The sequence below is a fragment of the Notolepis coatsorum genome (genome assembly GCF_963971535.1).
Source record: "Notolepis coatsorum genome assembly, chromosome: 8".
Lineage (NCBI taxonomy): Eukaryota > Metazoa > Chordata > Actinopteri > Aulopiformes > Paralepididae > Notolepis > Notolepis coatsorum.
In genome coordinates this window covers 76350852-76378157 of record NC_140172.1, presented here as the reverse complement: position 1 = coordinate 76378157, position 27306 = coordinate 76350852, and positions in this window count along the sequence as shown.

Here is a 27306-nt window from a genome sequence, read left to right as displayed (position 1 = left end):
AGGGTAAACGCAGCTCAGCGCTCAGTGTGCTCAACTCACCAGCAGAAGTAATAGAACCATGGTCTGAACCTCATGCAGAGTCAAAACTCTCAGGATCCGACACACCAACATCCTGATCACAAACCTCCATAGCTCTACTCATGAAAAAAAAATCTATACTCGGCACTCTGCACTCTGCACTCAGCACTCTGTACTCTGTATACAGTATACAGTTTATGAAAGAAAGTATACTGCCGTAGCAACACACAATACTACCCACAATACTACAATGAATCAGACTTCAATAAGCCCCACAAAATAGCCACTCACCTATAGTACTCAATAATGTCCCTGTGCAACACTCAACAGCCACATTATGCAGTATGACAACCTGACCAATTCGATTTAATATCCACATCTAACATTCATGAAAACAATAAATGTCGGTTCTAACCACCTAATTAGGATCACACTGGGTAACACTAACTACCCCGTCTAAACTACTTCCCTAGCGGAATGAGGACTACACATATCTTCAGTCGCTTACCGATTTCATTGCGCACTCCACCGGAATAGACGACACGTGCCCCCCTCCCCCTAGCCAAGCAGGTGATCCACCCTTTACCTATGTGGAAAAAAATAGAATGGTTAAGAGCATAACTTACAACAATGGTTTACAACAGTCAAGTGTGCATCACGGAAAAATGGATATATAATAATATAACTTACCAAATAAAAAAAAACGCAACCTACCTGACACGCTCCAATCGACAAGTCCACATGTCACATAATAACAAGGAACTATACAATTGTGCAAACTAACGAGCCCCCATGTCATGTACGAAGGTCTAACGACCACCCTGAATAGTATCTGGAGCAGGCTGTACATGAACAGAAACAGCCTCTCTCAGTAAATGCTTTCAAAATAGTCCCGGGCAGGTAGGTAATAATAAACACAAGACGTTGTTCCAAAAATAGTAAATTATATTTATTATGCCGGGTAGGGTTTGAAACCTCCACTGATGTGAAAATAGGCAACAAAGGGAAAAAACAACCCACAAACAATTAACAAACGGGGAGAAGGGTAAGGGGAGAACAAACAGGGTAAATATAATAATCACAAACAATTAACAAACAGGGAGAAGGGTAAGGGGAGAACAAACAAGGTAAGTATAATAATAAAGTAAACTAGATAAGCGCCCACAGACACTCACCCACCAGCCAGAGGTTGGTACTGGGAAAAAAAAAACAGCAAAGGTACCAAAGGTACAATTCCACACTCAGTGGGATTTAGGCCTAAAGCCAACAAGAGAATACTTACTCCAATGGAGGAGTGGCGCAGAGGCCAACAATGTCTATATACATATACTAGTACTTTAGTCCACCCGAAGCAGTAGCTAAGCACAGTATCAATTCCACCACAGTGGCAAGCAATGGCAACCTCACTCTTCTCTGGTCACTGGCAATTGACAGAATGAGGCGCCCCGACGTGTGTGTGCTGTCAGGTATTTGGCTACCCATCCTTCTTGAGGTGATTGCCATCAGCTGTCATTCATTAGGCAATCAGCACTCTTCAGTAGGAATGGGCAGCACCTGACAGGGAGAGAAAAGAGACAGCATTAGCTCTCATGTTCACACACACACACATCACATACAAAACATAACACATTAAATATACTAACCTGATGTTCAGAAGGTGTCATAAATACAGTAATAATGGTAATGACCAACCCACGTACCCAGGTACGTCACACGATCTGAAATCATATTGCATCACGCGAGCCTACCCTAGTCTACCCGAGCGCCGCCGGCGATCAGATGTGGAAAAAAGCGCCCCCTATCGTCTCCCAGATGACATAAGGGATCTGTACTCCACATTTTCCAGTCCACTGATGCAGCCGGGGTTATCAGAGTTCATTCTGGAGCCTCTGAGCCCTGCGGAATCATGTGTTCTACTGTATCACGTTGGATCTATACACTTATCGATTTTTTCTAATGGTGATCAGGAATTGGAATATACCAGTTGGATACCATCTGATGTCAGGTAAGGAATCTATGTTATCAGTGTTAGGATAAATCAGACTCATTTTGATGAAGATATAAGCTGTTTTGTGAAATGTCCTCTATCGGTTTCACTGTAAAAATCCAAGAGGAAATGAACACAGCGATTATCCGTGCGCGGCTCGAATGGGCGTGCGTGTACGTATAATATTGATCATCTAGCGTTTATTTGAAAACGATTCATAAATAGGCAGACAAATATCAACGTTCTGGAATATTCCAGTAAAAGACGATTATCATAGAATGGCCCAGAATGGACTGTTTTATACCTCAAAACGGGTGCTTTTCAAAATGCTCTCAAACGGAAATGAAGTGATAAAAAACAAATCTGCCTTGACAGCACTGACTGGAAAAGGATTCTTTGATAAGCGACGGGCAGATTAGACACATAATTTAAAACATAGATTAGGCGATATTTTAGGCTCTCTTAAGCGAAACGCACATTTTAGTGGGAGACTAAGCTACGTTAGCGGACAACACATACCATAACATTAGTCACTCTTCATTTGGAACGAGAACCCGTGGAGTTGCTATAGTTGTGAAACGGAAATTGAATATTGAATTGAAGGGAGTATGGTCTGATGCAGATGGTCGGATAACCATAGCTAAGATTATACACAAGAATAGGAAAATAGCGTTGGTAGCGGTATATGCCCCAAATCTATACGAAACTAATTTCTACACTGCACTAACTAGGGAAATGTTAGACCTTCCAGAATACTCATTTATAATTGGTGCGGAAATTTAATGCCATTTGGGACCCTGGGTTGGATAAATCTTATCCCAACTTTTCCAACGAACAAAAAAAGTCATCTAATGCGTTAAAGGATTGGGCAAAGAATACAGGTGTAAATGATCTATGGCGATCACTCAACCCCACGACCCGGAAGTACTCTTGTCGATCAGCTGTGAGGATTGGTCCAATACCGCACGTTTCCAGGTACCAATTACCTTCACGCACCTGAACTGAGTTTCAAATCAGCTCGGTGGAGCCCTTATATACTCTGGGGTTCTGTACGTTCTGTGTCGGGTCGTTTTACTTACCACTACCTGCTGCTTGTTCCTCCCGTGTGTTTCTCCGTCGTTTCTCCAGAACGTCTTTGGAAGTCGCCGCTCTTGCCCCTCTCTGCCATCCGTGGATCTGTGCCTCGTAGATCGCTTTGCGCAATTGCGCCTTGGTGAGTTTTTGGAAACATACTTTTTTGGATGCTCTGTTTTTTCCTCGCATTTTCCTGGACTCGCCAGCCTATTCAGGATTCTCTTGACACTCTGGCCACCCAGCAGACTACCCAGGGTAATCAGCAGGCTGATATTCTGCACCAGCTACAGGCTCTCAGTGCAGCATTTAACACCCTGCTTTTAACCCCACCTGTGCCAGGAGTCCCAGCCAGATCACCACCCGCCGCCGCGACAGACCCCGCACCTCCCGACCTCGCACCTCGGGAGCCCCGTCTCTCCAACCCACGTTTGTTCGACGGTAACTTCGAGGATTGTGCCACGTTCATCATGCAATGTGAGTTGGTTTTCATTCATCAACCCAGCCGATTTACGTCAGAGGGAGCCCGAGTAGCTTACATGACTAACCTGCTCACAGGCCGAGCAGCACAGTGGGTCACTGCTTCCTGGTCTATGAGGGCTGATTTTTGTTTCTCATACCCAGACTTCGTGGCAGAGCTCCAAAGGGTTTTCCACCACCCAGCTCGTGGCCAGGACCCGGGAGCTCGGTTGGGCACCTTCCGGCAGGGCAGTGGCAGTGTCACCAACTACGCGCTGGAGTTCAGACTGGCCGCAACCGAGAGCGGTTGGAATGATCGGGCGCTTCATCTCACCTTCCTGAAGGGGCTCAACGACGCTGTAAGGGACCAGCTCGTGACCCGAGAGGAGCCCGAATCTCTCGAGGGCCTAATCAGCCTTGCCATTTGCATCGACGGACGCCTCCGGGAGAGAAGGCGTGAGAGAGCACGACTGGGACCCCCAGACGTTCCCCAGACCCCCCGTACTCGTGACTGTTCTGCTGACCGTCCTGCCCCCTCCGCGACTGGTGGCCTTTTTCCCTCCCGAGCTGTGACCAAGGAGGAACCCATGCAGCTGGGACGCACCCTCCTTAGCCCGGCCGAACGGGAGTCTAGGCTCAGGTCCGGCCTTTGTTTCTTTCTTTATGAAAGAAAGTATACTGCCGTAGCAACACACAATACTACCCACAATACTACAATGAATCAGACTTCAATAAGCCCCACAAAATAGCCACTCACCTATAGTACTCAATAATGTCCCTGTGCAACACTCAACAGCCACATTATGCAGTATGACAACCTGACCAATTCGATTTAATATCCACATCTAACATTCATGAAAACAATAAATGTCGGTTCTAACCACCTAATTAGGATCACACTGGGTAACACTAACTACCCCGTCTAAACTACTTCCCTAGCGGAATGAGGACTACACATATCTTCAGTCGCTTACCGATTTCATTGCGCACTCCACCGGAATAGACGACACGTGCCCCCCTCCCCCTAGCCAAGCAGGTGATCCACCCTTTACCTATGTGGAAAAAAATAGAATGGTTAAGAGCATAACTTACAACAATGGTTTACAACAGTCAAGTGTGCATCACGGAAAAATGGATATATAATAATATAACTTACCAAATAAAAAAAAACGCAACCTACCTGACACGCTCCAATCGACAAGTCCACATGTCACATAATAACAAGGAACTATACAATTGTGCAAACTAACGAGCCCCCATGTCATGTACGAAGGTCTAACGACCACCCTGAATAGTATCTGGAGCAGGCTGTACATGAACAGAAACAGCCTCTCTCAGTAAATGCTTTCAAAATAGTCCCGGGCAGGTAGGTAATAATAAACACAAGACGTTGTTCCAAAAATAGTAAATTATATTTATTATGCCGGGTAGGGTTTGAAACCTCCACTGATGTGAAAATAGGCAACAAAGGGAAAAAACAACCCACAAACAATTAACAAACGGGGAGAAGGGTAAGGGGAGAACAAACAGGGTAAATATAATAATCACAAACAATTAACAAACAGGGAGAAGGGTAAGGGGAGAACAAACAAGGTAAGTATAATAATAAAGTAAACTAGATAAGCGCCCACAGACACTCACCCACCAGCCAGAGGTTGGTACTGGGGAAAAAAAAAACAGCAAAGGTACCAAAGGTACAATTCCACACTCAGTGGGATTTAGGCCTAAAGCCAACAAGAGAATACTTACTCCAATGGAGGAGTGGCGCAGAGGCCAACAATGTCTATATACATATACTAGTACTTTAGTCCACCCGAAGCAGTAGCTAAGCACAGTATCAATTCCACCACAGTGGCAAGCAATGGCAACCTCACTCTTCTCTGGTCACTGGCAATTGACAGAATGAGGCGCCCCGACGTGTGTGTGCTGTCAGGTATTTGGCTACCCATCCTTCTTGAGGTGATTGCCATCAGCTGTCATTCATTAGGCAATCAGCACTCTTCAGTAGGAATGGGCAGCACCTGACAGGGAGAGAAAAGAGACAGCATTAGCTCTCATGTTCACACACACACACATCACATACAAAACATAACACATTAAATATACTAACCTGATGTTCAGAAGGTGTCATAAATACAGTAATAATGGTAATGACCAACCCACGTACCCAGGTACGTCACACGATCTGAAATCATATTGCATCACGCGAGCCTACCCTAGTCTACCCGAGCGCCGCCGGCGATCAGATGTGGAAAAAAGCGCCCCCTATCGTCTCCCAGATGACATAAGGGATCTGTACTCCACATTTTCCAGTCCACTGATGCAGCCGGGGTTATCAGAGTTCATTCTGGAGCCTCTGAGCCCTGCGGAATCATGTGTTCTACTGTATCACGTTGGATCTATACACTTATCGATTTTTTCTAATGGTGATCAGGAATTGGAATATACCAGTTGGATACCATCTGATGTCAGGTAAGGAATCTATGTTATCAGTGTTAGGATAAATCAGACTCATTTTGATGAAGATATAAGCTGTTTTGTGAAATGTCCTCTATCGGTTTCACTGTAAAAATCCAAGAGGAAATGAACACAGCGATTATCCGTGCGCGGCTCGAATGGGCGTGCGTGTACGTATAATATTGATCATCTAGCGTTTATTTGAAAACGATTCATAAATAGGCAGACAAATATCAACGTTCTGGAATATTCCAGTAAAAGACGATTATCATAGAATGGCCCAGAATGGACTGTTTTATACCTCAAAACGGGTGCTTTTCAAAATGCTCTCAAACGGAAATGAAGTGATAAAAAACAAATCTGCCTTGACAGCACTAACTGGAAAAGGATTCTTTGATAAGCGACGGGCAGATTAGACACATAATTTAAAACATAGATTAGGCGATATTTTAGGCTCTCTTAAGCGAAACGCACATTTTAGTGGGAGACTAAGCTACGTTAGCGGACAACACATACCATAACATTAGTCACTCTTCATTTGGAACGAGAACCCGTGGAGTTGCTATAGTTGTGAAACGGAAATTGAATATTGAATTGAAGGGAGTATGGTCTGATGCAGATGGTCGGATAACCATAGCTAAGATTATACACAAGAATAGGAAAATAGCGTTGGTAGCGGTATATGCCCCAAATCTATACGAAACTAATTTCTACACTGCACTAACTAGGGAAATGTTAGACCTTCCAGAATACTCATTTATAATTGGTGCGGAAATTTAATGCCATTTGGGACCCTGGGTTGGATAAATCTTATCCCAACTTTTCCAACGAACAAAAAAAGTCATCTAATGCGTTAAAGGATTGGGCAAAGAATACAGGTGTAAATGATCTATGGCGATCACTCAACCCCACGACCCGGAAGTACTCTTGTCGATCAGCTGTGAGGATTGGTCCAATACCGCACGTTTCCAGGTACCAATTACCTTCACGCACCTGAACTGAGTTTCAAATCAGCTCGGTGGAGCCCTTATATACTCTGGGGTTCTGTACGTTCTGTGTCGGGTCGTTTTACTTACCACTACCTGCTGCTTGTTCCTCCCGTGTGTTTCTCCGTCGTTTCTCCAGAACGTCTTTGGAAGTCGCCGCTCTTGCCCCTCTCTGCCATCCGTGGATCTGTGCCTCGTAGATCGCTTTGCGCAATTGCGCCTTGGTGAGTTTTTGGAAACATACTTTTTTGGATGCTCTGTTTTTTCCTCGCATTTTCCTGGACTCGCCAGCCTATTCAGGATTCTCTTGACACTCTGGCCACCCAGCAGACTACCCAGGGTAATCAGCAGGCTGATATTCTGCACCAGCTACAGGCTCTCAGTGCAGCATTTAACACCCTGCTTTTAACCCCACCTGTGCCAGGAGTCCCAGCCAGATCACCACCCGCCGCCGCGACAGACCCCGCACCTCCCGACCTCGCACCTCGGGAGCCCCGTCTCTCCAACCCACGTTTGTTCGACGGTAACTTCGAGGATTGTGCCACGTTCATCATGCAATGTGAGTTGGTTTTCATTCATCAACCCAGCCGATTTACGTCAGAGGGAGCCCGAGTAGCTTACATGACTAACCTGCTCACAGGCCGAGCAGCACAGTGGGTCACTGCTTCCTGGTCTATGAGGGCTGATTTTTGTTTCTCATACCCAGACTTCGTGGCAGAGCTCCAAAGGGTTTTCCACCACCCAGCTCGTGGCCAGGACCCGGGAGCTCGGTTGGGCACCTTCCGGCAGGGCAGTGGCAGTGTCACCAACTACGCGCTGGAGTTCAGACTGGCCGCAACCGAGAGCGGTTGGAATGATCGGGCGCTTCATCTCACCTTCCTGAAGGGGCTCAACGACGCTGTAAGGGACCAGCTCGTGACCCGAGAGGAGCCCGAATCTCTCGAGGGCCTAATCAGCCTTGCCATTTGCATCGACGGACGCCTCCGGGAGAGAAGGCGTGAGAGAGCACGACTGGGACCCCCAGACGTTCCCCAGACCCCCCGTACTCGTGACTGTTCTGCTGACCGTCCTGCCCCCTCCGCGACTGGTGGCCTTTTTCCCTCCCGAGCTGTGACCAAGGAGGAACCCATGCAGCTGGGACGCACCCTCCTTAGCCCGGCCGAACGGGAGTCTAGGCTCAGGTCCGGCCTTTGTTTCTTTCTTTATGAAAGAAAGTATACTGCCGTAGCAACACACAATACTACCCACAATACTACAATGAATCAGACTTCAATAAGCCCCACAAAATAGCCACTCACCTATAGTACTCAATAATGTCCCTGTGCAACACTCAACAGCCACATTATGCAGTATGACAACCTGACCAATTCGATTTAATATCCACATCTAACATTCATGAAAACAATAAATGTCGGTTCTAACCACCTAATTAGGATCACACTGGGTAACACTAACTACCCCGTCTAAACTACTTCCCTAGCGGAATGAGGACTACACATATCTTCAGTCGCTTACCGATTTCATTGCGCACTCCACCGGAATAGACGACACGTGCCCCCCTCCCCCTAGCCAAGCAGGTGATCCACCCTTTACCTATGTGGAAAAAAATAGAATGGTTAAGAGCATAACTTACAACAATGGTTTACAACAGTCAAGTGTGCATCACGGAAAAATGGATATATAATAATATAACTTACCAAATAAAAAAAAACGCAACCTACCTGACACGCTCCAATCGACAAGTCCACATGTCACATAATAACAAGGAACTATACAATTGTGCAAACTAACGAGCCCCCATGTCATGTACGAAGGTCTAACGACCACCCTGAATAGTATCTGGAGCAGGCTGTACATGAACAGAAACAGCCTCTCTCAGTAAATGCTTTCAAAATAGTCCCGGGCAGGTAGGTAATAATAAACACAAGACGTTGTTCCAAAAATAGTAAATTATATTTATTATGCCGGGTAGGGTTTGAAACCTCCACTGATGTGAAAATAGGCAACAAAGGGAAAAAACAACCCACAAACAATTAACAAACGGGGAGAAGGGTAAGGGGAGAACAAACAGGGTAAATATAATAATCACAAACAATTAACAAACAGGGAGAAGGGTAAGGGGAGAACAAACAAGGTAAGTATAATAATAAAGTAAACTAGATAAGCGCCCACAGACACTCACCCACCAGCCAGAGGTTGGTACTGGGAAAAAAAAAAACAGCAAAGGTACCAAAGGTACAATTCCACACTCAGTGGGATTTAGGCCTAAAGCCAACAAGAGAATACTTACTCCAATGGAGGAGTGGCGCAGAGGCCAACAATGTCTATATACATATACTAGTACTTTAGTCCACCCGAAGCAGTAGCTAAGCACAGTATCAATTCCACCACAGTGGCAAGCAATGGCAACCTCACTCTTCTCTGGTCACTGGCAATTGACAGAATGAGGCGCCCCGACGTGTGTGTGCTGTCAGGTATTTGGCTACCCATCCTTCTTGAGGTGATTGCCATCAGCTGTCATTCATTAGGCAATCAGCACTCTTCAGTAGGAATGGGCAGCACCTGACAGGGAGAGAAAAGAGACAGCATTAGCTCTCATGTTCACACACACACACATCACATACAAAACATAACACATTAAATATACTAACCTGATGTTCAGAAGGTGTCATAAATACAGTAATAATGGTAATGACCAACCCACGTACCCAGGTACGTCACACGATCTGAAATCATATTGCATCACGCGAGCCTACCCTAGTCTACCCGAGCGCCGCCGGCGATCAGATGTGGAAAAAAGCGCCCCCTATCGTCTCCCAGATGACATAAGGGATCTGTACTCCACATTTTCCAGTCCACTGATGCAGCCGGGGTTATCAGAGTTCATTCTGGAGCCTCTGAGCCCTGCGGAATCATGTGTTCTACTGTATCACGTTGGATCTATACACTTATCGATTTTTTCTAATGGTGATCAGGAATTGGAATATACCAGTTGGATACCATCTGATGTCAGGTAAGGAATCTATGTTATCAGTGTTAGGATAAATCAGACTCATTTTGATGAAGATATAAGCTGTTTTGTGAAATGTCCTCTATCGGTTTCACTGTAAAAATCCAAGAGGAAATGAACACAGCGATTATCCGTGCGCGGCTCGAATGGGCGTGCGTGTACGTATAATATTGATCATCTAGCGTTTATTTGAAAACGATTCATAAATAGGCAGACAAATATCAACGTTCTGGAATATTCCAGTAAAAGACGATTATCATAGAATGGCCCAGAATGGACTGTTTTATACCTCAAAACGGGTGCTTTTCAAAATGCTCTCAAACGGAAATGAAGTGATAAAAAACAAATCTGCCTTGACAGCACTGACTGGAAAAGGATTCTTTGATAAGCGACGGGCAGATTAGACACATAATTTAAAACATAGATTAGGCGATATTTTAGGCTCTCTTAAGCGAAACGCACATTTTAGTGGGAGACTAAGCTACGTTAGCGGACAACACATACCATAACATTAGTCACTCTTCATTTGGAACGAGAACCCGTGGAGTTGCTATAGTTGTGAAACGGAAATTGAATATTGAATTGAAGGGAGTATGGTCTGATGCAGATGGTCGGATAACCATAGCTAAGATTATACACAAGAATAGGAAAATAGCGTTGGTAGCGGTATATGCCCCAAATCTATACGAAACTAATTTCTACACTGCACTAACTAGGGAAATGTTAGACCTTCCAGAATACTCATTTATAATTGGTGCGGAAATTTAATGCCATTTGGGACCCTGGGTTGGATAAATCTTATCCCAACTTTTCCAACGAACAAAAAAAGTCATCTAATGCGTTAAAGGATTGGGCAAAGAATACAGGTGTAAATGATCTATGGCGATCACTCAACCCCACGACCCGGAAGTACTCTTGTCGATCAGCTGTGAGGATTGGTCCAATACCGCACGTTTCCAGGTACCAATTACCTTCACGCACCTGAACTGAGTTTCAAATCAGCTCGGTGGAGCCCTTATATACTCTGGGGTTCTGTACGTTCTGTGTCGGGTCGTTTTACTTACCACTACCTGCTGCTTGTTCCTCCCGTGTGTTTCTCCGTCGTTTCTCCAGAACGTCTTTGGAAGTCGCCGCTCTTGCCCCTCTCTGCCATCCGTGGATCTGTGCCTCGTAGATCGCTTTGCGCAATTGCGCCTTGGTGAGTTTTTGGAAACATACTTTTTTGGATGCTCTGTTTTTTCCTCGCATTTTCCTGGACTCGCCAGCCTATTCAGGATTCTCTTGACACTCTGGCCACCCAGCAGACTACCCAGGGTAATCAGCAGGCTGATATTCTGCACCAGCTACAGGCTCTCAGTGCAGCATTTAACACCCTGCTTTTAACCCCACCTGTGCCAGGAGTCCCAGCCAGATCACCACCCGCCGCCGCGACAGACCCCGCACCTCCCGACCTCGCACCTCGGGAGCCCCGTCTCTCCAACCCACGTTTGTTCGACGGTAACTTCGAGGATTGTGCCACGTTCATCATGCAATGTGAGTTGGTTTTCATTCATCAACCCAGCCGATTTACGTCAGAGGGAGCCCGAGTAGCTTACATGACTAACCTGCTCACAGGCCGAGCAGCACAGTGGGTCACTGCTTCCTGGTCTATGAGGGCTGATTTTTGTTTCTCATACCCAGACTTCGTGGCAGAGCTCCAAAGGGTTTTCCACCACCCAGCTCGTGGCCAGGACCCGGGAGCTCGGTTGGGCACCTTCCGGCAGGGCAGTGGCAGTGTCACCAACTACGCGCTGGAGTTCAGACTGGCCGCAACCGAGAGCGGTTGGAATGATCGGGCGCTTCATCTCACCTTCCTGAAGGGGCTCAACGACGCTGTAAGGGACCAGCTCGTGACCCGAGAGGAGCCCGAATCTCTCGAGGGCCTAATCAGCCTTGCCATTTGCATCGACGGACGCCTCCGGGAGAGAAGGCGTGAGAGAGCACGACTGGGACCCCCAGACGTTCCCCAGACCCCCCGTACTCGTGACTGTTCTGCTGACCGTCCTGCCCCCTCCGCGACTGGTGGCCTTTTTCCCTCCCGAGCTGTGACCAAGGAGGAACCCATGCAGCTGGGACGCACCCTCCTTAGCCCGGCCGAACGGGAGTCTAGGCTCAGGTCCGGCCTTTGTTTCTTTCTTTATGAAAGAAAGTATACTGCCGTAGCAACACACAATACTACCCACAATACTACAATGAATCAGACTTCAATAAGCCCCACAAAATAGCCACTCACCTATAGTACTCAATAATGTCCCTGTGCAACACTCAACAGCCACATTATGCAGTATGACAACCTGACCAATTCGATTTAATATCCACATCTAACATTCATGAAAACAATAAATGTCGGTTCTAACCACCTAATTAGGATCACACTGGGTAACACTAACTACCCCGTCTAAACTACTTCCCTAGCGGAATGAGGACTACACATATCTTCAGTCGCTTACCGATTTCATTGCGCACTCCACCGGAATAGACGACACGTGCCCCCCTCCCCCTAGCCAAGCAGGTGATCCACCCTTTACCTATGTGGAAAAAAATAGAATGGTTAAGAGCATAACTTACAACAATGGTTTACAACAGTCAAGTGTGCATCACGGAAAAATGGATATATAATAATATAACTTACCAAATAAAAAAAAACGCAACCTACCTGACACGCTCCAATCGACAAGTCCACATGTCACATAATAACAAGGAACTATACAATTGTGCAAACTAACGAGCCCCCATGTCATGTACGAAGGTCTAACGACCACCCTGAATAGTATCTGGAGCAGGCTGTACATGAACAGAAACAGCCTCTCTCAGTAAATGCTTTCAAAATAGTCCCGGGCAGGTAGGTAATAATAAACACAAGACGTTGTTCCAAAAATAGTAAATTATATTTATTATGCCGGGTAGGGTTTGAAACCTCCACTGATGTGAAAATAGGCAACAAAGGGAAAAAACAACCCACAAACAATTAACAAACGGGGAGAAGGGTAAGGGGAGAACAAACAGGGTAAATATAATAATCACAAACAATTAACAAACAGGGAGAAGGGTAAGGGGAGAACAAACAAGGTAAGTATAATAATAAAGTAAACTAGATAAGCGCCCACAGACACTCACCCACCAGCCAGAGGTTGGTACTGGGGAAAAAAAAAACAGCAAAGGTACCAAAGGTACAATTCCACACTCAGTGGGATTTAGGCCTAAAGCCAACAAGAGAATACTTACTCCAATGGAGGAGTGGCGCAGAGGCCAACAATGTCTATATACATATACTAGTACTTTAGTCCACCCGAAGCAGTAGCTAAGCACAGTATCAATTCCACCACAGTGGCAAGCAATGGCAACCTCACTCTTCTCTGGTCACTGGCAATTGACAGAATGAGGCGCCCCGACGTGTGTGTGCTGTCAGGTATTTGGCTACCCATCCTTCTTGAGGTGATTGCCATCAGCTGTCATTCATTAGGCAATCAGCACTCTTCAGTAGGAATGGGCAGCACCTGACAGGGAGAGAAAAGAGACAGCATTAGCTCTCATGTTCACACACACACACATCACATACAAAACATAACACATTAAATATACTAACCTGATGTTCAGAAGGTGTCATAAATACAGTAATAATGGTAATGACCAACCCACGTACCCAGGTACGTCACACGATCTGAAATCATATTGCATCACGCGAGCCTACCCTAGTCTACCCGAGCGCCGCCGGCGATCAGATGTGGAAAAAAGCGCCCCCTATCGTCTCCCAGATGACATAAGGGATCTGTACTCCACATTTTCCAGTCCACTGATGCAGCCGGGGTTATCAGAGTTCATTCTGGAGCCTCTGAGCCCTGCGGAATCATGTGTTCTACTGTATCACGTTGGATCTATACACTTATCGATTTTTTCTAATGGTGATCAGGAATTGGAATATACCAGTTGGATACCATCTGATGTCAGGTAAGGAATCTATGTTATCAGTGTTAGGATAAATCAGACTCATTTTGATGAAGATATAAGCTGTTTTGTGAAATGTCCTCTATCGGTTTCACTGTAAAAATCCAAGAGGAAATGAACACAGCGATTATCCGTGCGCGGCTCGAATGGGCGTGCGTGTACGTATAATATTGATCATCTAGCGTTTATTTGAAAACGATTCATAAATAGGCAGACAAATATCAACGTTCTGGAATATTCCAGTAAAAGACGATTATCATAGAATGGCCCAGAATGGACTGTTTTATACCTCAAAACGGGTGCTTTTCAAAATGCTCTCAAACGGAAATGAAGTGATAAAAAACAAATCTGCCTTGACAGCACTGACTGGAAAAGGATTCTTTGATAAGCGACGGGCAGATTAGACACATAATTTAAAACATAGATTAGGCGATATTTTAGGCTCTCTTAAGCGAAACGCACATTTTAGTGGGAGACTAAGCTACGTTAGCGGACAACACATACCATAACATTAGTCACTCTTCATTTGGAACGAGAACCCGTGGAGTTGCTATAGTTGTGAAACGGAAATTGAATATTGAATTGAAGGGAGTATGGTCTGATGCAGATGGTCGGATAACCATAGCTAAGATTATACACAAGAATAGGAAAATAGCGTTGGTAGCGGTATATGCCCCAAATCTATACGAAACTAATTTCTACACTGCACTAACTAGGGAAATGTTAGACCTTCCAGAATACTCATTTATAATTGGTGCGGAAATTTAATGCCATTTGGGACCCTGGGTTGGATAAATCTTATCCCAACTTTTCCAACGAACAAAAAAAGTCATCTAATGCGTTAAAGGATTGGGCAAAGAATACAGGTGTAAATGATCTATGGCGATCACTCAACCCCACGACCCGGAAGTACTCTTGTCGATCAGCTGTGAGGATTGGTCCAATACCGCACGTTTCCAGGTACCAATTACCTTCACGCACCTGAACTGAGTTTCAAATCAGCTCGGTGGAGCCCTTATATACTCTGGGGTTCTGTACGTTCTGTGTCGGGTCGTTTTACTTACCACTACCTGCTGCTTGTTCCTCCCGTGTGTTTCTCCGTCGTTTCTCCAGAACGTCTTTGGAAGTCGCCGCTCTTGCCCCTCTCTGCCATCCGTGGATCTGTGCCTCGTAGATCGCTTTGCGCAATTGCGCCTTGGTGAGTTTTTGGAAACATACTTTTTTGGATGCTCTGTTTTTTCCTCGCATTTTCCTGGACTCGCCAGCCTATTCAGGATTCTCTTGACACTCTGGCCACCCAGCAGACTACCCAGGGTAATCAGCAGGCTGATATTCTGCACCAGCTACAGGCTCTCAGTGCAGCATTTAACACCCTGCTTTTAACCCCACCTGTGCCAGGAGTCCCAGCCAGATCACCACCCGCCGCCGCGACAGACCCCGCACCTCCCGACCTCGCACCTCGGGAGCCCCGTCTCTCCAACCCACGTTTGTTCGACGGTAACTTCGAGGATTGTGCCACGTTCATCATGCAATGTGAGTTGGTTTTCATTCATCAACCCAGCCGATTTACGTCAGAGGGAGCCCGAGTAGCTTACATGACTAACCTGCTCACAGGCCGAGCAGCACAGTGGGTCACTGCTTCCTGGTCTATGAGGGCTGATTTTTGTTTCTCATACCCAGACTTCGTGGCAGAGCTCCAAAGGGTTTTCCACCACCCAGCTCGTGGCCAGGACCCGGGAGCTCGGTTGGGCACCTTCCGGCAGGGCAGTGGCAGTGTCACCAACTACGCGCTGGAGTTCAGACTGGCCGCAACCGAGAGCGGTTGGAATGATCGGGCGCTTCATCTCACCTTCCTGAAGGGGCTCAACGACGCTGTAAGGGACCAGCTCGTGACCCGAGAGGAGCCCGAATCTCTCGAGGGCCTAATCAGCCTTGCCATTTGCATCGACGGACGCCTCCGGGAGAGAAGGCGTGAGAGAGCACGACTGGGACCCCCAGACGTTCCCCAGACCCCCCGTACTCGTGACTGTTCTGCTGACCGTCCTGCCCCCTCCGCGACTGGTGGCCTTTTTCCCTCCCGAGCTGTGACCAAGGAGGAACCCATGCAGCTGGGACGCACCCTCCTTAGCCCGGCCGAACGGGAGTCTAGGCTCAGGTCCGGCCTTTGTCTCTACTGCGGCCGGGATGGACACCGTATCTCCAATTGCCCTACCCGGCCAAAAGACCAGGCTCGCCGGGACACCGGGAGATCCTGGTGAGCCGTTTTTCCTGTTCCCACACCCGTGCACCACCTAACCGTCTGACGAGCGTCACCCTAGCCTGGGCGGACCAGCGGGCGACGGTGGGTGCACTCATTGACTCAGGTGCTGAGGAGAGTTTCCTGGACGTTGAGTTTGCCACCCAGGCCAACATTCCACTTGAGGACCTCGAGAGGCCCTTGGAGGTTTTCGCGCTGGATCAGCACCGCCTTGCTGACATCACTCAACGCACCTGTCCTGTCCTCCTCACCATTGCTGGTAACCACGTTGAGAGACTCCAGTTCTTTATTACCAGTAGTCCTGGGTCGGCCCTGGCTCGCGCTGCATGAGCCCCACATCGCCTGGTCCTCCGGCACATCATGGGGTGGAGCTCCTCCTGTCATGCCCAGTGTCTTCAGGCGGCGTCCAGTCCTTCGCTCCGGAGTCCCCCTTGTGTGCCGCCCTCGGACCTCTCAACTATTCCCCCGAGTACCACGACCTCAGGGAGGTTTTCAGCAAGTCCCGGGCTCAGGCCCTTCCTCCTCACCGGCCTTACGACTGTGCCATCGACCTCCGCTCAGGGGCCCCCCTTCCCGGCAGCCGCCTCTACTGTCTGACCGTCCCTGAGAAGGCAGCGATGGATAAGTACATCTCTGAGTCCTTGGCAGCAGGCCTCATTCGGCCCTCTTCCTCCCCGGTGGCGGCCGGTTTCTTTTTTGTTGGGAAGAAGGATGAAGACCTTCGGCCCTGCATTGACTATCGCCAACTCAACGAGATCACCATTAAGAACAAATATCCTCGTCCTCTCATGAACTCCACCTTCGAGCCCCTCACCCAGGCTACCGTCTTCACCAAACTGGACCTCCGGAGTGCCTACCATCTGGTCCGTATCCGAGAGGGCGATGAATGGAAGACCGCCTTCAAGACTCCCAGGGGTCATTACGAGTATCTGGTGATGCCGTTCGGCCTCACCAACGCTCCGGCGGTATTCCAGGTGCTCATGAACGACGTCCTCCATGACATGCTCGAGGAGTTTGTGGTGGTATACCTGGACGATATCCTCATCTTCTCCAAGACTCTCGAGGAACATGTCCAGCATGTCCGCAGAGTACTGGAGCGCCTCCTCCACAACCGGCTCTTCGTTAAGGCAGAGAAGTGCCGTTTCCACTCCGACTCCGTCGATTACCTTGGCTTCATTGTGGAGAGCGGCCTGACCCGAGCCGACCCTCGCAAGATCCAGGCTGTGGAGGAGTGGCCGGAACCCACCTCTCGGAAGGAGCTACAGAGCTTCCTCGGGTTCGCAAACTTTTACCGGAGGTTCATCCGGAACTACAGCCAAGTGGCGGAACCACTTACCAGGCTGAACTCTCCCTCCCTGCCGTTTGACTGGTCTCCAGCGGCCTGCGCTGCGATCCGCTCCCTCAAGAAGAGGTTCACCACCGCCCCGGTCTTGCTCTACCCAGACCCCAAGAAGCAGTTCATTGTGGAGGTGGACGCCTCGGATACTGGACTAGGGGCTATCTTGTCTCAGCGGTCGGCAACGGACCAGAAGGTCCATCCGTGCGCCTTCTACTCTCGTCATTTCCTTCCTGCTGAGAGGAACTATGACATTGGCAATCTGGAGCTGCTGGCGGTAGTGGCTGCTTTGGAGGAGTGGCGTCATTGGCTGGAGGGGACCGAGGAGCCGTTCACCATTTGGACGGACCATAAGAACTTGACGTACATCCGTGCATCCAAGCACCTCAACGGCCGGCAGGCAAGGTGGGCCAGCTTCCTCAGTCGTTTCGACTTCTCATTGACCTTTCGCCCTGGTTCCCGCAACACGAAGGCCGACTCTCTGTCCCGGTTACACTCCAAGGGGGCTCCAACCACTGAGGATCCGACTCCCATCCTCCCAGAGGTCAGGGTGGTGGGAGTGGTCACCTTGGGCATCGAGACCGTGGTCAGGCGTGCCCTACGATCCCGCTCCCAGCAACGTTCCTTTTCGTCGCCTCTTTGTCCCCGACTCAGTCCGGTCCCGGGTTCTCCAATGGGGCCATACCAGCCGGTTTGCCTGCCACCCCGGCGTTTACTGCACTTTCTCCTTCCTGGCTCGTCGATTCTGGTGGCCCACCATGAGGAACAACGTCAAGGAGTTTGTTCTGGCCTGCACGGTCTGCGCCCACAGCAAGGCCTCCCACCAGGCACCCTCCGGTCTATTACAGCCACTTCCCATTCCAAGCCGCCCTTGGTCCCATGTGGCGTTGGACTTAGTCACAGGTCTTCCACCGTCCCAGGGAAACACAGTCCTTCTGACTGTGGTGGACCGGTTCAGCAAGGGGGTCCACCTCGTGGCCCTTCCCAAGCTTCCCTCAGCTTCCGAGACAGCGGACCTCCTGACAAGCCACGTGTTCCGCCTCCATGGTTTCCCCCAGGACGTCGTCTCGGATCGGGGTCCCCAGTTCACTTCCCAGGTATGGCGGGCCTTTTGCAAGGGATTGGGGGCAACTATTAGTCTCTCGTCTGGTTACCATCCACAGACTAACGGACAGACAGAAAGGATGAACCAGAGCGTGGAGTCTGCTCTCCGTTGTGTTGCCGCCAAGAGACCTGCTTCCTGGAGCCGGTTCCTCCCCTGGGTCGAGTACGCCATCAACTCCCTGGTCAGTTCCGCCACCGGCCTCTCGCCATTCGAGGTATCCCTGGGTTACCAACCCCCTCTTTTCCCTGCACAGGAGTCGGAAGTGGCGGTTCCCTCCGTGCAGGAGCATCTCGACAGGTGTCGTCAAGTCTGGGAGATCACCAGGACTGCACTGCTCCGGGCATCGGAGCGCGCCAGTCGGGGAGCTGACCGACGCTGGATCCCTGCGCCGACGTACCACCCTGGGCAGAGGGTATGGTTGTCCTCCAAGGATCTTCCGCTTCGATCCTCGGCCAAGAAACTTAACCCCCGGTTCGTCGGCCCTTTTGAGATCCAGAAGGTGCTCAGTCCCGCGGCGGTGAGTCTTAAGCTTCCTGCGTCCATGCGCATTCATCCTGTTTTTCATGTGTCCCGGGTAAAGCCTGTCTCTCTCAGTCCCCTGATGCCTCCCGCTCCAGATCCGCCTCCTCCCGAGATGGTGGACGGACACCCCCAGTGGAAGGTCCGCCAGCTCATGGATGTCCGACGGTGGGGACGGGGGTTCCAGTACCTGGTGGACTGGGAGGTATACGGTCCGGAGGAACGGAGCTGGGTCTCCCGCCAGCTCATCATGGATCCCGCCCTGATCATCGACTTCCATCGGTCCCATCCGGGGAAGCCGAGGCCGGGCAGGTCGCCGGGTGGCTCCCGTGGAGGGGGGGGTACTGTGAGGATTGGTCCAATACCGCACGCTTCCAGGTACCAATTACCTTCACGCACCTAAAGTGAGTTTCAAATCAGCTCGGTGGAGCCCTTATATACTCTGGGGTTCTGTACGTTCTGTGTCGGGTTGTTTTGCTTACCACTACCTGCTGCTTGTTCCTCCCGTGTGTTTCTCCGTCGTTTCTCCAGAACGTCTTTGGAAGTCGCCGCTCTTGCTCCTCTCTGCCATCCGTGGATCTGTGCCTCGTAGATCGCTTTGCGCAATTGCGCCTTGGTGAGTTTTTGGAAACATACTTTTTTGGATGCTCTGTTTTTTCCTCGCATTTTCCTGGACTCGGGACCTTTCTGTTTTTGTGTGTTTTGGTAAACACTGAAGATGTGTCGCTTGTGTTAGTACTGGACTCAGCTAATAATACTGGACTGCCTCGTATTCCATACGCTCGTTTGTTGACATTCTCTCTCTCTCTGTTCCTCCCCGAGTGGATGTCCAAGTAGCTGCAGAGCCGCAGAGTCAGAAGCGCAACGCCACAGTGCCGTCTCTGCTCTGAGCCGAGCTGCAGAGCCGCAGAGCCTACTCTGCCCAAGGACATTCTCCCCTTATGCTTTTTGTTGTTTTTGCTCTTCTCTGTTTTGGAAATAAATACGCCCTGGTTTTTGGCTAACTCTGAACTACCTGTCTGTGCCGTGCTGTTGGGGTTGTTTACAAACCATAACATCAGCAAGACATAAAACACTCTCCAGAATAGATTATGTTTTCGCAACACCGAGACTATTTGATAACTATGAAGTGGAGATGGTACCCAATGCATTATCAGATCACTGTTATTTACTCCTAAAAGGATCATTTGGTGTACTATCATCCCGAGCCCCAAGATGGCGCTTTAACACAACACTGCTGAATAACAAGGAATTCATTACACAACTCAAAGAAGCTCTTTCAGTATTCCTACCAGAGAATGTGAACTCGGTGCCGGACCCTAGAATATTATGGATGTCGGTAAAGGGAATGATCAAGGATTTCACGGATAGCTTTTCATCCAAAATACGCAAGAATCGATGCTCAAAACTGGCGGAATTAGAAACGCTTTACTGGAATCTCAAGTTAATTTACTAAAAATAGAGATTAACGGCATTTACAGACAACAATCTGATGTACAAATACGTAGCACAAGACAACAGCATTACTCTCAAGGTTCCAAACCAAGTCACCTACTAGCTACGCGATTAAGAGTTAACGCAAAATTTGCAGATATAACTTCCATTAAAGCACAACAAGGACTTGTAACAGACACCAAAGAAATAAACACGACATTCAAAGAATTCTACTCCAACTTGTATAAATCAGAAACGACCTTCGATCAAAACAAAATGGACACATATCTTAACCCCCTGAGGTCTAAAGTTTCTAGCTCCACCTTCTCAGAATATTCTCTTTTTTTTTGTTACATAATGTAAAATTACAGATTCATACCTTCAAAATAAGCCATCAATTGTCAAATTTGAGACGATAGTTTTCAATCAATGTCCTATCAAACATTCTGGTAAAATCCTAACTACTTTTCAGGATGGACTTGAACATGATCCAAGTTCATTCAGCTATCTGATGAGAGAACTACACTCCCAGAATTCAATGTGATCATTGTCACTAGAACCATTTCACACCTGGAGCAAAGGCCCAGTCATTCCTTTGTTATTCCAGTGAATGGACCCAGCAGGAGGCCTAGCCTAGCAACAAGCGGCCACTATATAGTTGGGTATTGAAAAAATGCTCATATCCAAAAGTAGTAGCTAGATATAGGTCATACATGTAGGTATGCACTTGTCCTAATATACTAACCTACACTGTAGCACTCAACACTTTGATGAACATTGTTACTCAGCTGATAGAGGTGTGCCCTTCCTCAATAAAGCCAGAGAGAGAGAGAGAGAGAGAGAGAGAGAGAGAGAGAGAGAGAGAGAGAGAGAGAGAGAGAGAGAGAGAGAGAGAGATAGAGAGATAGAGAGAGAGAGAGAGATGGTATTTACAGTACTGTACCATATCAAAAAAAAAGAGCAAACCAATAACAATTTGTGGTTGTATTTCTCTAGAATGACTAGAAGACCTTCTGGGGTGGACGCCAAGCCTGTTCACGCAACAGCAGGAACTTGCTGAACAGCCGCATGAATTTATTTTCATTGATGAGGCTGGATTCAACCTAAGCCAAACAACACACATTCAAATCCAACCCTAACTAACCTTACTGTCATGCACTAATATACTAACCTACACTGTAGCACTCAACACTTTGATGAACATTGTTAGTTACTCAGCTGATAGAGTTGTGCCCTTCCTGATGACTTGTCGTACAGAACTTGTAAGTCGCTTTGGATAAAAGCGTCAGCTAAATGACTAGATGTAAATGTAAATGTGTAAATGTAAATGTGTGTGTGTGTGTGTGTGTGTGTGCGTGCGCGTGTGTGTGAAAGTAAGACATCCTTGACTTAGTAAACTCACTGACAGCACGTGTGGCAGATTTATATCCAGCTTTTAATTTGATCGTTTGTTTGTGTGTTTCTGTGTGTGTGTCTGTGTCTGTCTGTCTGTGTATGTGTGTGTGTATGTGTGTGTGTGTGTGTCTGTGAAACATGTCTTGTACTAATTTACCTCATTAAATACAGCAATGTGTAACTGTAGATTTCAAATGGCTGTGCAAATAGTTGTTTTGTTTGGCTTTGACAATGTAAACGTATGTTTCCCATGTCAATAAAGCCCATTTGAAGGAGAGAGCGAGAGAGAGAGAGAGAGAGAGAGAGAGAGAGAGAGAGGGAGAGAGACGACGTCATCTTTCCTTCACAAAGCGCATCGATGCGCTGTCAACTAAAGCACCGTGTTTAGCGCGGGTGACCAAAACACCAAACTCGTCACACAGCAGCCAGTGGCTGATACTGTAGTTCACGTAGTCCACTCCACTGTCCGCTTGAATGAACTGCGAGAGATAATTCATAACTCATATACACACACGCACTCTGCCATACAGTAGTTAATGTTTTAGCGCGACGTGGGTATACAGGATTGTCAGGATGCTGCGGAGTTTCTGTTGCACATAGAAGCAGACTCGACACAAGTTTCGTCTCGACGCTGCGTCTCAGCGCACACACACACATACACACACACCACATTATTCTGCGAAGCAGCTCAGTGTCCCGTGGATATTATTGCAATAGATAATTCATACATATTATGAAAAGCCGATGCCGATCTGTTGTTTAGAATTTGGATGGGGGGTAGCGAGTCTCTGATACCTCTCACCTCTGCGCGGGGGTCTAACACCTATTCACAGCGCACACGCTTCTCTTGTGTGTGTGCGCGCGTGCGTGTATGTGCGTTTCGTGACGCGCTGTAGTTCTCTGGCAAACGGAAATAATTACAAGCATACCATCTAGCAAGAATTAAACGTATTTACAAGTCGTATTATGTTTAGCAAGTAAGGGGACATATATAGTACATCTCAAAGCACTCGAAATTGTCATTTTTCTATTTTTATCGATTTCTGAAAATATGTACGTTTAGAGCATTTAGAAGACATTCTAATTCTTTTGTTCTCCGCCCACGGGAGCAATAAGCCCTGTTGACTCTCAAATTAACCTCCCCAAACTTTTAGAGGATGATGCTAAACAGTTAGAAACACCAATCACACTAGAGGAACTCAGGAAGGCCATATCCGAAATGCAAAGTGGTAGGGCTCCTGGAAGAGACGGTATCCCACCAGAAATGTACCTCTCATGCTGGGACATAATTGGACCCCTATTACTAAATATGATTTTATACTCAGTCAAGGAGGGGAACTTTCATAAGAACGACAATATTGCACTCATAACAGTCTTCCTTAAAAAAGACAAAGACCCCACCGAGTGCGGTAGTTATAGACCCTTAAGCCTCCTCGGAACCAATTAACCGTATTAGCCATCAGACTTCAAAAGCATATGACGTCTTTAGTTCATCCGGATCAAACTGGCTTCATAAGAAACCGTTTGATCACTGACAACATAAGACGATTACTATACGTACTAGATGCCAGCAAGGACGACACCACACCCAAGGCGATGCTGTCCCTGGATGCAATGAAAGCTTTTGATAGGCTGGAATGGTCGTATCTATGGGCAGTATTAGAAAGGATGGGGTTAGGAAAAGGATTCATTGATATGATTAAAGTATTATACAAAGACCCATCGGCCATGATTACAACAGGTATAATCACCTCCGGAATATTTCCGGTATCACGCTATTCTAGACAGGGTTGCCCTCTTAGTCCCGGACTATTCGATTTATCACTAGAACCTTTAGCACAATATATAAGACAATCCCAACTGATAGAACCAATCGTAATCAAGGGCACACAACACAAAATTAGTCTATATGTGGACGACGCAATATTGTTCATGCAAAACCCTAACACCGCAATGCCTCATCTTCTCAAGTTGATTAATGACTTTGGCGACCTATCGGGATTTAAGATAAACTGGCCAAAGTCGGCTTTCCTTCCACTGAACGCCCCTGCAAAGAATACAAGTCTGCCAGAAGAAATACCAATGGTTAAACACTTTAGATGTTTGGGAGTTGAAGTATTCCCTACCATAAGCCAAACGGTGAAACACAATTACATAGAAATTCAAAATAAAATCAAATACGACTTTGACAGGTGGTCAAAACTTAAAAACTCAGTACAGGCACGGGTTTCAATAGTTAAGATGGATGTCTTACCTAGAATCAACTTCATCAGCTCAATGCTTCCGTTACCCCCTCCAGATGGTTACTGGAAAAAATTACACTCTTCCGCATATAAATTTATTTGGAATAACAAACCACCACGTATAAAAAGATCCACCACACAGAGAAACAAAGCCGACGGAGGGATGGCATTTCCAAATTTTTTCCACTATTTTAAGGTGTACACTTTAAGATCACTGACAACCTAGTTTGAACCCCAAGCATCAGTATCCTGGAGAAATTTAGAAGTAAATATAGTAGCACCACAGAGACTGCAGGACATAGTATACACCAAAATATCAATTAAGCAATGCGAACTGAAATTTGGCCCCATAATTACTCATGCGATCCGGATATGGCGTGAAACACACAAAAAATATTCTAACCCACATAAATGGCATAATCATACTCCCTTATTCAATAACAATGCACTCCTGATTGGAAAACGACCTATAAGATTCCCTAGATGGGAAAAGCAAGGCATACATACATTAGGAGATGTTTTCAACAAACAGGGTATTTGTAGTTATGATGAAATAGGAAAAAAAATTTATCTCACCGGTTCCACATATTATTTTTACGCACAATTATTGTTATGTTTGAAGTCTCACTGTGTTCCATTAAGGATACCAATTGCACACCAGAGATACCACAAATGTTTCTATGAAACAATTTGACAATGTAAACGTATGTTTCCCATGTCAATAAAGCCCATTTGAAGGAGAGAGCGAGAGAGAGAGAGAGAGAGAGAGAGAGGGAGAGAGACGACGCAAGGTTTTGTATCAGATTTTTATCATCAATTACTAACGGCCTCGTATGAAACCCTCCACCTAGACTCTATTTGGAGGAGGGATATACCAGACCTGGAAATAGATTTTGATTGGCAAGAAGCCTGGGCAAATGTTCGACTTGCATCAAGGAACCCGGACCATCAACAAATCAATCTTAACTATATTCATAGGACATACTTGACTCCTATAAGACTGAACAGAATGGGTCTTAAACAAGACTCCAAATGCTCCTTATGTACAAATGGGGACGAGGGGACATTTATGCACATGTACTGGGACTGCCCACCAGTTAAGATATTCTGGAAAGAAGTGACCCAGCAATTATCAAATCTCTTAATTCTGAATATACCTGTACACCCCTCTGTATTACTGCTGATTGATGTTTTTGAGTATGCAGTACCTATACAGCTAAAGAGATTGGTTTTATCTGGTATTACAGTGGCTAAAAAACTGATAGCATCACGATGGATTCAACCGGAAAAAATTTGCCGAAAGGTCTGGATTCTTACATATCTCGATGTGATTTATCTAGAAATATCTACACCAAGAATTTTGGGTCTCAATGAATCCAAATTGACAATGTGGTTAGAAGTGGTGGAGAGAATAAAAGCTAGCATATAATGGTAGTGTCTGGTTAGGAGCGAATGATAATGGATGGATTATCCATTGGGGGGTCCAGGGTGGGGGGTGCGAGCAAGAGCATATGTGTGTAGGGGAATAGATAGCAGGTATTAGGGGCATATCTTGTATAAGACATTTATTTAAACGGTGATTTAATTTGATGTGCACTGTTAACAATGCTTGTATATCTAATCGTGTGTTGTCATGTTTGTTTATGTGTTTGTTTAAAAAAAAATACAAAAAAAAATACAAAAAAAATAATAAAGATTAGGCGATATTATCACTTTGAGCGCCACCAGGGGGAGCCTTTAAATCCCCCACTATGCCACACTCTTAAGAGGCTGATTTAGCGAAAACTCATGATTTCCGCGGATAGATTTCTATGTTATATATTTTAGCTATGTGGAAATGGTTGGGCTCATTTGACAACATGCTAGTTGTTGTGAAGGATCAGATTAAACCGAATATATATATTTATTTATGGATATATATTGAATAGTATTTGTATATCGTTTGATATCCCTTGTATATTCCTTGTACATATACACGGAATATCCCTTTAGTCTACTATAGCCCATAATAGTTCATTCTCTTATTGGACAAGGACCTGGCACCAGGAGACAAGCCCCTTGGAGCCAAGTTCAATGGTACCGACGAAACATGTCTCTACTAGCCACGGCTCTGCGCAGGAATACGGCTACCGAAAAGAGAGTGGCACTATTTGTTCACCGTGCATATAAATATGGCGCAAGTAAATGTAGACGACCCTTAGTCCTTTACCCTTCTACCCAACTAAGTAACAGAACGTGAAGCCTCACCCCACGATACCGCGTGCGGTAAAGTATGGCCTGTTTGGCCTTAGAATAGCATTGAGACCTCGTGCAAATTAATGGCTGAATTGTCAGAGTTTGGCACCGTATTTCTATTGAGTAATAGTAGTCTATTGTGTATGGTGCGTTGTGCGGTTAGAGTTCTAAGGTGAGCAGCATCCCCGTCGCTTCCTCGTGTTATCTAGAGTCTTAACCAGGTTGGGCAGACCACACGTGGTGCTTTCATCCGAGGAGTTCTAGGCGAGGACCGAGTGGACCTGTACATTGGATTACCTACCCGACGACTGCTGAGCCCTATGCGGCATGGAATATATATTTGCTTTGGTACTTTGATTTGTGGAGCGGATAATCGCCAACACCGGTGAGTGTTGGATCTACCCCGAGAGGAGTCAAGGTGAGACGGTGCTCAGACCAGACTGAGGTCGCCTCGCTTCTTCTTCATTGTGGAGCTACAGCTACAGCCTACAAGAGAGCCAAGGTGTATTCATCTGTGGATCAAGATTCTACTGCACTGTCTTCTGTACTTGAAGTCTCCCTAGACATCGTTGACCAGACGGGATACTGCCGACGGCTCTCCTACCCCCCCTACCGGCTTACAACCGGGAGGACCCCTACAGTATATCCAGCTATAATCATTAAGTGTGCCATCGTTATAATTCCCTAAGAGCCAGGTTGTATACTTGCTTCCTGCGTAACCAGAGATTGGACATTCAGTGTTGATTTGCCTACGAGTACTCATTTGCCTTACAAGTGCATTCAAATCATAAATGTAATAGTAACTATTAT